The sequence below is a fragment of the Octopus sinensis genome, linkage group LG1, assembly GCF_006345805.1.
Source record: "Octopus sinensis linkage group LG1, ASM634580v1, whole genome shotgun sequence".
In the NCBI taxonomy this organism is placed as follows: domain Eukaryota; kingdom Metazoa; phylum Mollusca; class Cephalopoda; order Octopoda; family Octopodidae; genus Octopus; species Octopus sinensis.
The window spans coordinates 58,457,084-58,466,936 of NC_042997.1; positions in this window are offsets into that span (position 1 = coordinate 58,457,084).

Sequence of the window (9,853 nt, forward strand, 5' to 3'; positions counted from 1 at the left end):
CCTTGTACCAAAATTTGAAACCAATATAAAACCTGCTCTGTGTTATTTATTGATTTCACCTCATAGCAGAGTAGTTTAAAGTAGATAGAAAGCCAAGAGAAGTGGATCCAAGTATTTAGTCCTAATGATCTAGTGGTGTTTTGAACAAAAAAAAAAGTTACCTTCTCGTGTCATGCCGACTCTTAAGGGCCGGTTTCCCGGTTTCCATGGCGTATAAATTTTCCACCTAGAAAGGGACGCCGGTCCGTCGCCGGATTACTCATTTTTGCTAGCTGGGTTGTACTGGAGAAACGTGAAATGAAGTATTTTGCTCAAGAACACAACGTGTCGCCTGGTCCGGCAATCAAAACCACAATCTTACAATCAGAAGTCCAACTCCCTAACCACTAGGCCATGTGCCTCCACTTTCGAACCAAAGTTCGGCTCAGAACAGGCTTTTTGTCTCCGGTGATGTGATCACAAATGATACTTTAGAAGTGTCGGAAACGATTGGGTATCGGAGTAAACATCCTTCAGTATTTAATTCTCATCCTCTACTTTCTCCGTTGAAATCTTGTTGAAATTTCAGAAACAAATGCTGTAAATGATTTAAACTACTTGGTTTGAAGCAATTGGTTAATAGACTCAGTTTACAACCATGTAGTTTCGTTTTCAGTATCTCTGCGCGGCACCTTGAGCAATCGTTTTCTACTATAGCCCCGGGCAGACCAACGCCTTGTCAGTTGAAATTCGTAGAAGGAACTCTGTGTGTGTGTGTGTGTGTGTGTGTGTGTGTATGTGTGTGTGTGTGTGTGTGCATCTGTGTTTGTACCCCTCCCACCCATTACATCATCGAAATATCAAAGCTATGAGATAATGCCCGATTATTTCAAAACAATGTGAATAAATAAGCTGGGTAATCTGAATACTAAAGGTTAAGAAATCAGCGATCTTATTTTGCTCACCAGATAAATGTTAACATCTAAAAAATCAATGCAGCTTTTCAAAATTCGGAAGGATGATATTCTCTAACTAGTTGGTTGAGACAGGTGACAAGATCTTCATAATCTATGATTAATAATATCTTTATTATTACTCCACAGCTCTCCCAAACAATATTTAAAGATAGCATAAAGAGAAACTAACATGATATTGCTTGGAAGAAATCTCGATCATCTTCGATGACACGACACTGTTTTAACTATAATTGTAACGATTTATCAAAGCGTAAAATTAGATGTTTTTAGCTTAGACAATTTTATCAACTCTTATAGTTGTTAATTTTCTCGAACTGTGAAAGATGAAAGGCAAGGTCAGTTCTGGAATGATTTAAACACCGACTGTAAACAATCGCCATTTCATTAAGTTAACCGTAATAATTATATCGTTTTCGAGTTTCGGCGGCGAGCTGGCAGAATCGTTTCCAAACAGGAAAAATGCCTTAAAGCATTTCTTCCGAATATACGTTCCGAGTTCGAATACTCAAAGGTCGACTTTGCCTTTTATCTTCTGGAATCGATAAATGAAGTACCTGTTGAACACTGGGGTCAATGTAATCGACTTAACCCCTCCCTCGAAGTTGCTGGCCAAGTATCAAAATTAAAACCAATATTTTTCAGTGAGTTACATATGAAGGACGGGATTAGTTAATCATAATATTTAAATAGTACATGGTTCATCGATCTTGGATGGACGAAATATCAGGACGACCAAGGTGAGTAGTGAAGTCAGGATATAAAGGGACGAAATTAAATACTGTAGTGTATTAGTCTCTATACTGATTATGATGTCAAGCACCGTCTTCTAAGATTATTGGACGAGGAGGATTATCGGTTATCTCGACTTCAGTTCTTGTTTTGGTATTTTATTTTATCAAGCCTCAGAAGAATTAAAAGTAAAACTGACTCGGGCGGAATTTGAACTCAACATAAAAGGATATAACAAAACTACTGAAAAGCATTTTTACAGTAGCTCCGTAATTTTTTGCTACTCCATCTCTCTGAAAATAATTTCTAACTCAAGCACAAGGTCAGACATGTAGTTAGGGAAAATTATGCTGTTGCAGTGCTTGATTGGACTTAATTTTCTTGAACATGGAAGGATGCAAGACAAAATTCACTTCGGCTGGATTTAAATTTAAAGCGAAAAGACTTAGAATGAACGAAGCAGAGGAGTTTAACCGATACCCTAATGATTATGTTTATCCACTGTTTCCACCGACCTCATCGCCTTTAAAATAATAATAATAATTCTAATACCAGTATTGCTTTTATAAATGATATTATTCCAAAGTTAATTAGAGATGATTATACCTTATTTCCTAAGAATTTCTTTAAAAGCAATTATACAAAAATTACGTTACCTGTCTCCTCATGTCATCCCACGTAATTCCTATTCTTAGCTAATTCATATCGGCGTGGATAATCTTGCCAATTTTAATACTGGCTTCAAATTTTGGCGCAAGGCCTGAAATTTTAGGGTGGGGGTAGTTGATTGCTGAATTGATACTTATTTTATCAACCCAGAAAGGATGAAAAATAAAGTCGATCTCGGTGGAGTTTGAACTCAGAGTTTGAACGTAACGACGGAGGAAATGCTGCTAAGCATTTTGCCTGGCGTGCTAAAACTTCGCCGCTTTAACTTTCCAATACTAATACTGAACCAACGGTTGAGTCTCTATATGCTCGCTTAATCTGCTAATGACTGTAGACGAACGCCTGTAGTCTTATTGTAAAGACACATGGGTTAATTTACTTCTTGATTTTGTTTTACTCTATCTGAAAGTGAAAGTCAAAGTAATCCCGGTTGGAATATATTTTATATCAGGTCTTCAGTATTTTAGAATTTATAAGTAACACATAATCTAAATGGTATAACATTTAAATTGACAGCTATTGCTTTGCACAACGCTCCTATATATCATAACCAACGCATTGGATATCTGAAGATATTTGCAAACTTAGTTTTTGAAATGCAATGTTTACAGTCTGGAATATCATTAAAAGGCAGACTTATTTATTTTCCCATTAGAAAAGCTATTTATATTTCAGATATTACTACTGAGGCATTAAGAAGCGGGTAATAAGTAGGGTGAAGTGTCCCTGCCATGTAATAAGTGGGAACCAATAATTCCAGGGTGGCTGCGTTTAGATAAAATTTTCCAAACTTTAGCTGACGTGGTACGTACTCTAAGAGATGGACAACTTCCGTAATATCAGTTCTGAAGTAGAATATTGGGCCACGGGACGGTAGGATCCTATTCGCAGGTGAGAGTGTCAGCCCAGAGAGAGTGTGCGAAAAATTAATATAAATACACACACACATGCATAAATACATGTATATATATATATGTGTGTACATCTCTCTATCTATCTATCTATCTATCTATCTATCTATCTATCTATCTATCTATCTATCTATCTATCTATCTATCTATCTATCTATCTATCTATCTGCTTGTCTGTCAGTCTGTCTGGCGAGCTGGGTGGATGGCTAAATCTATCTGTTAAGTTTCAACGAGCCCTTAACCTCAGTACTTTCAGTCATACATACATACATACATACATACATACATACATACATAAGCACACACACATACACACATACATATACACAAAACTGCGACTAACATTGTGAGCGACTATCAATGATAGATCAAGACAACTCAGAAAAACCATAAAATCACGTCGACAGGTAATTCGTGGACAAATAGTTAGTCTATCGCAAAAAGCCGAAGACTTCTCTATCCCTGAGTATGAACCTGTTACTTAGACTATGGTACTTGCCTTACAGAGTAGACATCAGTCATTGTAATACGGCGATGATTCCTTAATGATTCCTTCCATTTATGTGCTCTTTTAAACCCATGTGAGTAGCAGCGCCTTTATATAACGCTTTACGTAAACCCATGAAAATTACGGTAACCCCAGTAAAATACTTTTGCCCTTCTCAACAGTGCTGTTTGCTGTATACCCCGGCTAACCATTAAATAGTTTTGTAGTCCCCACATCACTTTATGGGTTTTTAAATTTTGCTCTATTTCATATTAATTGATTTTTGTTTTGTTGTACTCCATTTTTACCCAGTTAAACCTCGTATCAGAGACCTTTTCCTATCGTACGGGTGCAGCAGCAAGGGTACAAATGAGGTTACTAATCAAATGCATATGTAAATGCTCGACCGACAGACAAACTAAGTGAGATAACGCAGGAAAAAAAAAATATTTATAAGTATACGTGCAAAACGCCCCCGTCCAATGGACGGTGCTGAGTTGTCAAATATTTAAACCAATTTTCTCAAAACAACTTGTCCGACCGTCCCATTTTGTGACATTATTTCAAGCCAGCCGGCTTTTTATGCCCAAACTGCACGTGCAGTTTTCTCGCGTACGCGTAGTATCGATCGCAACAGCTGATGTACTTGCGCGTACAAATTCACGTTCCCACGGCTTTATTGATGGCATTCTCACCTGGAATCAATTTTTGTAATTTTTTCAAGACTTATGCATGCCCTGATACCGTCGGTATCTACATATCAAATTTGAGCGCAATCGGATGGAGGATGCCCGAGATCCTAGAAGACACACAGACAGACAGACAGAACGGATTTTATATAATAGATGTGCATGCATATATACGTTTATAGATACATTGTAGAAATGTATCTGCTGACTGGGAACTGCTCACAATTGTAAGTATATGTGATTGTGTGTCGAAGTCGAGTATACATGAGTGAGATAAGCAAAAGTATGTAGAAATATATGTTAAGTCAGTGGACCACTTGGATGTTTAAAAAGTCATATTTTCATAACTGAATACTATTAGGAATTGTATAAAAAATTAAAATATTTTGTGCATTATAGGAGTATTACCAATTCATTGCACATACATTTTAAGAACGACCCCAAGGGCCTTATGGACCCCGGTTGAGAACCAATGTACCATGATACGCTCCATGTGATAATAAGTATTGATAAGGTTTTATTTTATTTATTCCTTATTCCTCCATTATTCATGATTCATCTACTTTATTCGCTGCCGTGTATTATTAACAGATGTACATGTTAATGTGTATGCACTTCGGGAAGATAACCACATATGTATACGTGTATTCAGTGATGTAGAAGTCATATATATGGGTACGTAAGGGTGCAAGTTAGTGCTTGAGTGTATCAAATCAAATAAGTTATTTGCCATGTTTTGCTCCAATTTTCTATCCAGTGATACCACTGACTCTACTTTTGACTCTACTTCCTTTTGATTTTATGCCCATGGTCTTAAATTCATAGTTTCGTTATTTTACTTATTTTAAATTATAACTTCCGTGAGAGCGGTCTGACTTTTACCATACTAACATCACGTCAGCGCGTAATTTATGTTAAGCAATCAGAAGATACCGGCTCCGCCCAGTTAATCAAAGATACTGGCAGTCTCAATCAGTTTGATTCTGGGTAACCGAATAAAATTATGTTCCACCACCTGGTATTTATTTTTTTCATACGAGCGTCACAACGTCACAATTATTGTGTATCATATACAAGAAGAAGAAGAAGAAGAAGAAGAGGAAGAAGGTGGTGGTGGTGGTGGTGGTGGTGGCGGCGGCGAGTGAAAAAAAAACGTCTTTCATCGCTCGCTGGATTCAAACACTGCGTCTGTTGCAAACCGTATGATGATGGTAGTCTGCCGTGGTCCCAGAAAGATGGTTCTGCAATTTCTTGCTGAACAACCCGCACAAATGATTTATTTATATCAAATTTATGCACTGTACATTAGCTCGCTCTTTCCATCAAATCGACGTTACCTGAACAGGTTTACGGTGCACCACACGTCAGGTGTCGAAGTGATCACAGGGCAACGTGAGATAAAGTGTTTTGCTGAAGAGCACGGTGCAACACCTGGTGTAGGAATTGAAATCATGATCTCGCGATTGTGAGTGCAGCACCTTAAACACTAGGCCATGCGCCCTCACTTTTAAACCGTAGAGTAGTGCTGATATACACGCATGCATCCATACGCACACAACCAGACACAGACATACATGTATACATACATATATATATATATATATATATATATATATATATATACATAAACACATTCATATACATACATGTATACATATATACACACATAGGTATATATGTGGATATATAAAATATATGAAGTGTTTTGCCCAAGAACACAACGCGTCGCACGGTCCAGGAAACGAAACCACAATCTTATGATCATGATGCTGACACCCTAACCACTAGGCCACGCGCCTCCACACATATAAAATATACAAACATACATATACATACACATACAACCACACAGACACATACATAGACATACACAGACACACAGACACTCACAGAGACACACAGAGACACACGAGATATCAAGACTTTCAGAGAAGTGTACATATATCTATGTATCGTGCGAAAAATGTCTATATAAATTGTATGTAGGTCGAGTTAGTCTGAACTAGTTAGAACTAGTTTACTGAAGTATCTACTGCACCGAGAGAATATCCATAAATCCGTACATATACATACATACGCAAATACACACAAATAGACACACACACAAACTTATGTCAAAGGAGACATAAACGATTAGTGTAATCCACCCAAAATTATAATTTTAAAGACAGTAGATGTTAAATACGTAATACATTATAACATGTACTCACTAACTCATGCTAATGTCTCTACAGAAACTATTTTATATTATAAACGGTTGAGATATTTTTATAATGTAAACTTACGTAATAGAAATACAAGAACAACCTTAGGAAACGGAAAAGAACTGCTCCAGCTGTGGACGTGTACATATGTCATTATAAGTGTATGCATCTTTATTTTCCAGGTTCTATTTTTTTCAGTTTCACACCAGAGAGAAAGCCAGTTTATTACATGTACATATGTACGTATGTGTACACAGATACATGAATGCAGGTATGAATGTCAATGTATATATAGTTTTGCGCGTGTGCATATATGTATACACACATAGACACACACACACACACACGCGCGCGCGTACACACACACACACACACACACAGCCGAGATCGACTTTGCCTTTCATCCTTTCGGGGTCGATAAATTAAGTACCAGTTACGCACTGGGGTCGATGCAATCGTCTTGATCCGTTTGTCCTCTCTGTGTTTAGCCCCTTGTGGGTAGTAAAGAAATAGGTATTTCGTCTGCCGTGACGTTCTGAGTTCAAATTCCGCCGAGATCGACTTTGCCTTTCATCCTTTCGGGGTCAATAAATTAAGTACCAGTTACGCACTTTCGTCCTTTCGGGGTCGATAAAATAAATACCAGTTGAATACTGGGGTCGACATAATCGTCACATCCCCACCTTGCCCAAGCTGCCCTTGTTGCAAATATTTGAAATGGTTATTATTATCATCATTATTATCATTATTCTTAAGGCGAGCATGCTGGCAGAATCGTTAGAGCACCGGATGAAATACTTATCAATATTTACGTTCTGAGTTCAAATGCCGCCAAGGTCTTTACCTTTCATCCTTTCAGGGTCGATAAAATAAGTACCAGCAGAACAGTAGGGTTGGTGTAATCGACTTATCCCTTACTCCAAAATTGCTGCCCTAGTGGCAAAATTTGAAACCATTGTTGTTATTATTATTATTATTATTATTGAGTGAGAGAGCAGTATCCATCATGACTACCCGTCTCATAAAGGTACATCACGTGCATGTATCACAGCCATATGTACGCTACAGATTAACCTCATATCAAGATAAATAGCGCATGACCTTGCAGGTGGGGGCCTAGTTGGAATTTTCTTCGGGTCGAGTAGCCCATTCTGCTCAAAAGGTCTCTGAACAAGCATTGTTTAATGATGATAAACCTATGTTTCCAGAGAAGAATTATTCAAACGCGAAAGAATTCCTCGCAACAGATGACTACGATGCTCATCCGCTACTCCTGCTAGTGATCAGAGAGGCCCCTGTCGTCAGCCACTAAGTGACACGCTCAATTCATTAAGGTCAAGTAACTGACAGGCATATCTGAGGTATTCAGCAAGAATATTTTTTTGTAGCCTATCTTTTATACCAACAAAGAACATGTATATGTTAACACTTCCAACTAGTTAAGCTCAGAAGTCATGAGAGCTTCTGCCTGGTATCATCATCGTCGTCGTCGTCATCATCATCATCACCGTCATCAATAATAATAATAATAATAATAATAATAATAATTACAGTAATAAAAATAACGACAATAAAATAGTAAAGAATTGGCTGCCAAAAGCGATAATGAACTGGACAGAAAGCTTTCAAAAATTTTGTTGCAAACTTGTGCATATTTTTTCATCTCCCTGCAATTGCCAAACTAAGAAGATTACTTATATCCTGCGGTTAATTTGATAATTATAATCGTTTCCAACATAGCTTATTTTTGTACTCACTGTTATCCTAAATAATCGTCTATAGCAATATCTATCTATCTATCTATCTATCTAGCTATCTATCTGTCTGTCTGTCTCTATCTATCTATCTATCTATCTATCTATCTAGCTATCTGTCTGTCTATCTCTATCTATCTATCTATCTATCTCTATCTATCTATCTATCTATCTATCTATCTATCTATCTATCTATCTATCTATCTACACTTAAATCATATATGCATGCAAGTGCATGTGTGTGTGCGTGTGCGTGTGTATGTATGAAGACATATATATATATATATATGTATGTATGTATATACGTATAAATGCAAATATTATACTCTATATATCATTTTAAGAATGTTATATACACAAAATTACATATAATACACGTTAGATATAGCGTTTATATTGTGTATAAAAATATATAATATAAATATGTTATATGTATGTGAGTGCGTATGTGTGTATATTTATATGCATGTTATGTATGTATGTATGTATGTATGTATGTATCTATCTATCTACACACATATATATATATCAGCCAATCACAGGATTTCAAAATCTTCCTACTAACAGCTTCTGAAAGCTTGTTATTAACGTATACATATACATCATACACACACACACACGTACATATACTTATAGGCGGTAGTATTAGACCGCACAGTGGATACAGTCTACTTCACCCATATGTGTGTGTGGTGTGGTGTGTGCGCGCGTGCGTGTACATATTTGTGTGTGATTGTGTGTGTGTGTGTGTGTGTTTGTGCGTGCTAATCATTGACCACATTCGCAGTATCTTGTATGTTTGGTAGTAAGTACTTTGCTAATTGGAACTCCATTATTTTTAATTTCAAACATTTTACATGCAATATCATTAACTTTTAACTGTAGCCAAAAGCTATGTTTTGATATCCTTGCTCGTATGATTATGCATAAATAAATGTCAATATCCCAGCAGTATTTCTGTTAACTCTTTTACTGTGGATATCCACGCGAAATTTTATTACTCTTAACTGCGCAAAGGAATTTTACATACCAATCTACCTTCTGTTGAAGAATGTCATGTTTGAAACTGTTTTTTTGTTGAAAAATGTCAAGTTTATTGGGACTAAATAACTTGCAGAATCTACCAATTCTAATTTTTGGTAAATATTTAACATCATTAGTGAAATAAGCAGGAATTTTTTTCAGTCAAACGGTTTCGAACGTCTAAAGGAAATCCAACCGACCACTATTCAATTTATTAAGCTCATTGACTGAAAGATTGTTGAAATCGAATTTAAAAGCTTGCACCTCTCGACGCAGTTTCCATCAATATCAGTGGCAAACTGTTTATATAAAATTATTTATACTGGACGAAGTTTATCACAGCGTCGCTCAGCGTCACTTGCAGCTACTGCTCATTTACAATGTCAAGCCTTGTCTGAAAACAGAAATTTCGTCCTGTAAAGCATATGAGT